The sequence below is a fragment of the Cynara cardunculus genome (genome assembly GCF_001531365.2).
Source record: "Cynara cardunculus var. scolymus isolate 2C chromosome LG 7, CcrdV1, whole genome shotgun sequence".
Classification (NCBI taxonomy): Eukaryota; Viridiplantae; Streptophyta; class Magnoliopsida; order Asterales; family Asteraceae; genus Cynara; species Cynara cardunculus.
In genome coordinates, this window is record NC_037534.1 from 2549330 (window position 1) to 2557726 (window position 8397).

Below are 8397 nucleotides of genomic sequence, written 5' to 3' on the forward strand. Positions count from 1 at the left end.
GTTTTATAATATTTAATATTTTGCGTCGTTATAATCATTTTATATTGGCAACATATCAGGGGTGTTAAAAAAACGTTGGATCATTTAAACCAGTCAAACCAAGTTAAACTGGACCGTTTTTTGTGGTTTGAGCGGTCTGATGGTCCGGTTCGGTTTGAAAAATGGTCAAACCATTCAGTTCGGTCCGTCTGTGGTTTGATCGGTTATTAAGTGGTCTAGAACGAACCAACCGTCAAAATATATATGTTTTAATTACATTTAGTTTTCATGTTGTGGGTTCCACTTTTTTTTTATAATTAACCTGCATATCTAACCCGCTATGCGAGTTGACTAATCCCTTGATGACCACCTGCTTTGCAGATAGCCCGGAGTCACCGCATTTGAACCTTTCTTCGGTTCTGAAATTACAAAATGGTTATCGTGGTTTGTAAAAAATGTTCGAATTTGGTTCTTACCTCTTAACAGTCATGAGAAAATCTCGTTAAATAAGGGGCACCGATTTTTCTTATTGTTTACCCAATCAAAAACCAAAGAGAAGAAAATATAAAATCGATTTTGATTGGATAAAAGACAAAAATCGATCAAATTACAAAATGTTTCTCATTTAACAGAATATTTAGAGAAAAGAATCAAACCCTGACGTTTTTACAGACAACGATGATGATTATTTTGTGATTTCAAAACTGTAAAAACAAAAAAATGTTATTTTTAACAAACCACATGGACCAATTTTTTAGTTTACTCCTATTTCAGTTATATGTAAACACATTTATACTATATCATAAAACATTAATTTGACAAAAAAAAATTAAAAACTATTTTTTATGTATGAAGTACTGTTTATTGATGCATATTACCTAAAGTTTAAGATTACAAATAAATTGTACGAAAATACAACTTATTAAAGCTCTATGTTTGAATTCGTGTAACTAACTACATATAAACATAATCAAATACATGATAAATATATCATATTTAAATATAAAAAATTGAAATATAATTAAAATAATAATTGAGTTCTAACATAATACTTAATTATTATCTTTATAAAAAATTAATATTAAATCAAAAATAAATTATTTCGCTATTAAACCTTAAATTAAATTATAATAAAAAAATTGAATTAAAGAAATTACACAAAAAAGAGATCTTTTAAATAGTTAATGTGATACTGATATCGATATTCTTTTTTCAAAATTTTATGATATCTTCAAATTTATATTTTATTTAAAATAAAAATATTAACACTTTCTCAAAACCATATAAAACTGTATTATATCGACATGAATAGAGAATAAAATGAAACACTAAAATCAAGATGTATCTCATTGTATTGCGTGAGTATCCTTCTAGTACAAATAAGATATACATCGGATTCTTAATTTTCAATATGTAAAATTGATATATATATATATATATATATATATATATATAGGGGCTTAATCAAATGAGAACTAAATTGTTTGTGGTAACTGTGAGAACCAATTTCAACCACATATTATAATAATCAATGGGTAAGATTAAAAAGAATCTTAATTAATGTAATTCTAAAAATAAATTACTATCATTTAATGACATTATATGAATAAGGGCAAGATAGTCATTTTTGTATTTCAAATAATTTTTGTCACTCGAGAACTTGGTAGCACATAAACTAAACGGTTTTGGTTCATGTGGAGCTTAAACTCGGTCCTTACCCCGTAGGCGGTCCATTGGCAGCTTGCAGGTGTCGTTGCCGTCGAGGTTACTGGTGGTCCTACCGTTGACTTCGTTCCTGGTAGAAAGGTATGTTGATTTCATCAAATAGTTGAGACTTTTTCTGGGGTTCATTCTTATGTCTAATCCATCTGCAAGCAATTTCCTGTCTAACAAAGCCATAATCCTTGGCAAATATCTTAGTCATGGAAATATCATGGGAATTATTTTAATATTTTCTGCCAAAGTTTTCTTCTCTTTTAAATATTCCATGTTTCATTTAGGATTCAAGGATCTCCCCCAAGGAAGGCAGACTCCCAAATGCTAACAAAGGTTTTTATCCTATTTTTGTAAATAACTATTCATCTCATGCAAAGCATTGAGGTTATTTATCAATGGCTTCTTAAGCCTTAGTCTACTGGTGATGTGTCATGCTCTTTAAATTAATATATATATATATATATATATATATATATATATATAGATGTATAATATGATATTTTAATTTTCTAAATTGTCTCAATTTTATCATTTCAAAAACATATTTTCTGGGATAGTAGAGAAAGTTTTATTTTCACAACCTAAAGAGAGCTTGCATAATTGCTCCTGCCCATACACATACACCTACATGCACACAGGTTGTAGCTTCTGCGGGATCCTGCATGATGGATAATGCTTGTGGAAGAGGCACACAACCTTGGAGCTGATATCTCATCCATGATTACGTAGCATACTCTCACATCTCCTTAGAGTCCACAACAACCATTGGTACCTATAATGTTACAAAAAAAGAATAATACTTGGAAGTTCGCACATCTTCATCGCGGAAAACTTGTAGTGAGTTGTAAATTGGTGTTCATAGTCAAACTTAACCCTGGCGATTCATTACACCGGTTGAAAGCCTGCTTAGTTGCAAAGGGTCATTCTCAGGCCTATGGGGTTGACTTTGACTACCATGCAGCTTTCTCTCCAATGACCAAGATGCTATGTGTTCGTATTTGTATAGCCTTAGCTACCATTCATCATTGGCCACTCCATGAATTGGATGTCAAAAACGCACATGTATCATATGTATCACATCGTATCACATTGTATCATAGTACCACCTGGTGATATTGATAAGCCCTCTTCTGCTTGATCAATAGCTGTAAACATGAATTCAAACATATACATGGACCATTTATTAATGTACCACAAGTTTGCACAACAATATACCATCTTTATATACACAGTACCACGAGAAGATACACATATAATTGTAGATATTAAAGATTTCCAGAATCAAAACCAGAAGATAAAACCAATACAGAGTAGACAGTAAGAAGTATTCTGAAAACATGAATTCAAACATATACAAGGACCATTTAATAATGTATCACAAGTTTGCACAACAATATACTGTCTTTATATACAGAGTACCACAACCATGCCTAAATCATTGATACATACAGAGGCATTACAGGTTCTAATACAACAAAATACATCTAAAATTAATAGACATAAAAAAAAAGCAGATATTAAAGAATTCAATAATCACACCAAGAAGATATTAAAGAATTCAATAATCACGCCAAGAATATAAGTAAAGTGAACCAGGTGATGATAAATAATTTAGATAACACACTGTGATACAAATCAGATTGAACACAAATATGTGAGATTTCATGTGATTCATCAGAATCATGAACATGATTACACAAACGAATTATTTTTTTTGAAATTATTTCAATAAATMTTATTAATATTTTATTTTAGGAATGTAAATCAATATTAATTATTTTATTTGAAACGGTTGCATTTTAAAAATTAAAATTTAATTTTAAATTAGGAATTGACNATTTTATTTGAAACGGTTGCATTTTAAAAATTAAAATTTAATTTTAAATTAGGAATTGACTAACATACCCTTTTAATTTGATTTTAATTGTATAATTAATATATTAAAATGATTGGTTGAGATTGGTTCTCACAGTTACCACAAACAACTCAGTTCTCCCTTGAATAGGCCCCTATATATATATATATTTGTAAATATTGAATTTAGAGATAATGTTAAATTGGGATCAACCAATAGGAATTTTGTGGTCGAATTGATTGGTCATGGTTCTAAAAGACACCAAAATTGGCACCCGTGAAGTCATGTATGGGACATGAAATGTTTTGTCTTATAAGAACCAAGTTCCTGTTTCTTAGTGGCTGTAATTTCTCGAAAATCCGACCCTTGACGAAAACGCCGTTATCGATTTCTTTAAAGCAACGACGATCAACAGTCGAATCCCGATTCATTACAAGAAAACACGAGATGTTTAATGGACGAAGGCCAATTTGCTTCACGACTGGTGTCTTATCACTATTGGCAATCTTGATGATGATGATGATGATGATTTTGATCAAAGATTGTGACGGATGGCGGTTGTCTTCGACGGCGGCGTGCAACGGAAGTGGCTTGGCAGAGTGTCGGGTTTTGGAAGAAGAAGCGCAAGAGTTTCTAATGGATACCGAAGAACATAGGCGGATTCTGGCGACGACATATATTAATTATGATAGTCTAGACCGTCAAAATCCGGCTTGCGGGGATAATTGCGTTGGATCCCAAAAGTACAATGTCAACGGCAGGCCGTGTAGAACATATGATCGTTGCCGCACTTGATCTACAGGGTTTGGTTCTTGTTTGTTGTTTGAATCCTTCTGGAGCTCTTTAATTTCTTGTGAATTACTATCGTTTTGCCTTATCTAGTGTCGGTTCGTGGGACTGTTTGTTTTACCATCAGATCGTTAATTGTCTATACGAATAACGATAATGAAAAGGTAAATCTTTTGTGGTATCAATATTACAATGACTTGTATTTTATACGGTAAAAGCTATATATATACACTTCATTCCTAAGGGTCCAAACTCCTGTATGGGTTTTCAGTAATCAAGGGTGCAACCGATTAATAAATACTAAAAGGGTATTTGCATAATGCAACGAGATACATCTCGATTTTAATGTTTTTTTTTGTCTCATTCGACGTTATAATACGGTTTTATATGATTTTGATAAAGCGATAATGTTTTTATTTTTGAATAAAATATAAATATGAAGATACCCTAAAAATTAGGAAAAATATATTGATATTAGTAACAAACTAACTATTTATAACTTTCTTCTTTTTTGTGTATTTCTGTAATTCATTTTTTATTTTGATTTAATAATATAATTTTTATAAAGATAATAATCAAGTATTTTGTTAGAAGTCAAGGATTATCCTAATTATATTTTAGATTTTTTATATTTAGAATGAGATATTTATTATCTATTTGATTATTTTTATGTGCAGTTAATTATACGAATTCAGACATGAAACTTTAATAAGTTGTACTTATACATAATTTACTTATAATATTGAATTTTAGATAATATACATCAATAATCAGTAATTGATTTGATGAATACAAAGGGAGTAAACCCATTTTCCGATCAAAGTTGTTGTTTATGTACCATTTGATTTTGCTCTTCAAAATGAAGCAAACGATTGGTTTGTGTTTTCCCACTTAAATGCTTCATATGTAGTTGTACAAATAGCATCAAAGTTTGTACTCAAAAAAATCATATAATATTTTAGAATTATTTTTTTAATTTTATTTATGAGGTGGAATTTTGTTGGTATTTACCGAGGTTCTAAATGGCATTAGACATGGTGTGATGACGAGGTCAAACCTCAAGCCTTAGGAGCCACGACGAGGTCACGATGTTTTTTTAAGGCGTGACTTATGACAGCAAATCTTTATATCATATAAATTATTATACATATAAACATATATTTCTTACTATCACTTAGTGAGTCAATGATATTAAATAAATTAAATTAGACTATACATTAAAAAACTAACAAATAACACATTAAAAAAAATAAGAAAAAAAAATCAATTTATGCGTTATAAAAATCGCACATTACTTCATGGCGTGCCACATGCATAACGTGGCGAAGTATTAAGTCATGGCGCGTCATGACGGCTGTTGTGATGAGTTTTTTTTTCGAACACTGGTATTTACTTGTGTCATATCATCACTTAAATAAATAATTTTTTTTTTTGCTTCAGATCTTAAAATGGTAATTTTAGAAGTTTGTTCCTTGAAATATAAATCAACTGAAAGTTGGTTCCATTTTAATGCAATTATCCTTTAATTATAAGATGAAGAAATTTATTACTCCCTTCTATTATCAAGGGTGAGACTGTCATTTAGTTCATTAAAACTGTAATAATCACCATTTTTTACAAGTGTCTATACTTGTAAAAAATGGTGATTATTACAGTTTTAATGAACTAAATGACAATTATAAAATCATAACAAACACGGGTGTAACTGTCATTTGTTATTGCAAAAAAAAAGAGGAAAATTGTTGCCCTGCCACGTAAACTAGAATTGGTCAATGAGGGTGACGACTCTTACTCGATCAGTGAGTATGACGACTCTTACTCTGTTGACGTTTATTGGGTAAATTGTTACATACGATGCTGTTTTTTTTATAAACTACTAGATGAGATAAGTCATAATGTCTGAATTTTATCAATAAACGTTTACCGGATAAGTGTTTATGTGGACCGTTCATTAATAAAATTAGAATTTTGGTAGATATAAAATCTTTGGGAATAAAGATAATGTTACTATGGGCTCATCCAATAGGAATTTTTGGTTGAATTATTGGTGCTCGTCTCCTAGTGGCTATCAATTGCTTTATATAGCATTGGAAACCAACATTCGAACCCCGATTCATTGCAAGAACAACAAGATGTTTAATGGACGAAGCCCGAATCGCTTCACGGCTGCCGTCGTATCGCTCTCGTTCATCTTGATGATGACGACGATGATCAAAGGCTGTAACGGATCATGGTTGTCGTCGAATGTGTCATGCAACGGGAGTAGCTTGGCGGAGTGTCGAGTTTTCGAGGAAGAAAAACAAGAGTTTCTGATGGATACAGAAGAGCATAGGCGGATTCTTGGGTCATTTTCTAACGTTCTCGTTAACGGGGCTTTGGACCCTGCTAAAACAAGTTGCAATAAAGATTGCACCGGAGCCAAAAAGTACAACGCAAAAGGCAATGGCGACCCATGCAAAATATACCCCCGAACTTGCGAGAAATGATCAGAGGGGTTTTTGGTCCTTGTCTGTTGTTTGAATCCTTCTTGAACACTTTAATTTCATGTGTATTAGTATTGTTTTTGGCTAATGTGGTTGTTTGGTTTTATCTTCAAATTGTTAATCGTCTTTTACGAAATAATAAATAATAACGTAAATCCTTGTCGTAACAGTGTTACGCTTATATTTTATGGCATAGAAGTTGTGGGGATGAATAAACTCTGTAACTAAACGTTTCTAGATAGATAGTTTAGTTCATTCATAATTTAAATGGAAAAACAAACAATCATCTTAAAAACGATTTTTGTTGTATAAATCTACACCAAATGTGAAAGTTAACGACTTGGGTTGTGGCCTACTGTTTAAGCCCCGATGGATGTAAGATGTAGTGAAAGTCTTGTCTTTCTCGGGGCGGGGATGGAGCGAGTTTTGTAATCCCCGGCCGCGGTTAATCCCTGTACCCAGCCAAACCCATGAAGAATATCTGTTAGTTTGAGTCTATTAGGCATTTTAGCAGGGAATCCCCGTCCCCGTTCAGATTGGATGAGCCGGATTCCTCACCGGATCGGAACAAATCACCATCTTTAAACTTAAAAGTTGTAGCACATGGTACAATGTGTAATGCACAAAGAACAAGTCATAAAACTTTTCACCACATGGGAAGACTTTGGGAAGACTTTCCAAGTCTACTCACGAAGGAGACGTGGACCTTTCAATCTCTCTTTCCATCAGCTCCTTTTATTTTGATAATTTAAAGCTTTTATTTAATTCTCTAATAAAAATAAAATATATTCCCTATAAAATATTTCATATCTTTTTTTTTAAATTTCATGAAAAAATAATGTATTTTAACTTAATTTTTATTTTAAATAACATACTTTAAAAACTTTCATTTTTGTACCTAAGATGTAAAGTTTTAAACATTTAAGTATCCGAGCAACCAGTCGAAGATTAATTTTAGATTAAAAAATCCATAGCACTGACCATGTCAGCAAATAATACTGAGTTGAATATCACATAATTCGTCACATCAACATGATAACGATTACCGGGGTACTTAAATAACTTTACATCTTAGATATCAAAATGGAAGTTTTAAAATACGTTATCCAAGATAGAAATCAAATTGTAAGTTACTTTTTCATACAATATGCCCTAATAATCTTTTTAACACATTTATTTATTTTTTAATTAAAAAATAAGATAATAACTTTTTAAATCGATAATAAAAAAATTTAACACAATTATTTTACTTTTTATTGAAAAAAGGGGATAATAACTTTTTAATGTAATAATAAAAAATTAGCACATTTACTTACTTATTTAAAAATGGGATAATCAATTAATAAAAAAGATGATTTCATTATTTATAATTATTTTTTTATAAATTATTTATAAAAAGTAATATTTAGTAAACTAACTGATAAGCGAGTTGATGACTAATAAATTAGCCGGTAGCTTATAAGTTAGCTGGTAACTAATAAATTAATTGATGAACAAATTATGTTTGATAAAACTAACAGATAAAAATAAAAAATAAAAAATAATCAATTATAATAGTTTAAAATATAAATGAAA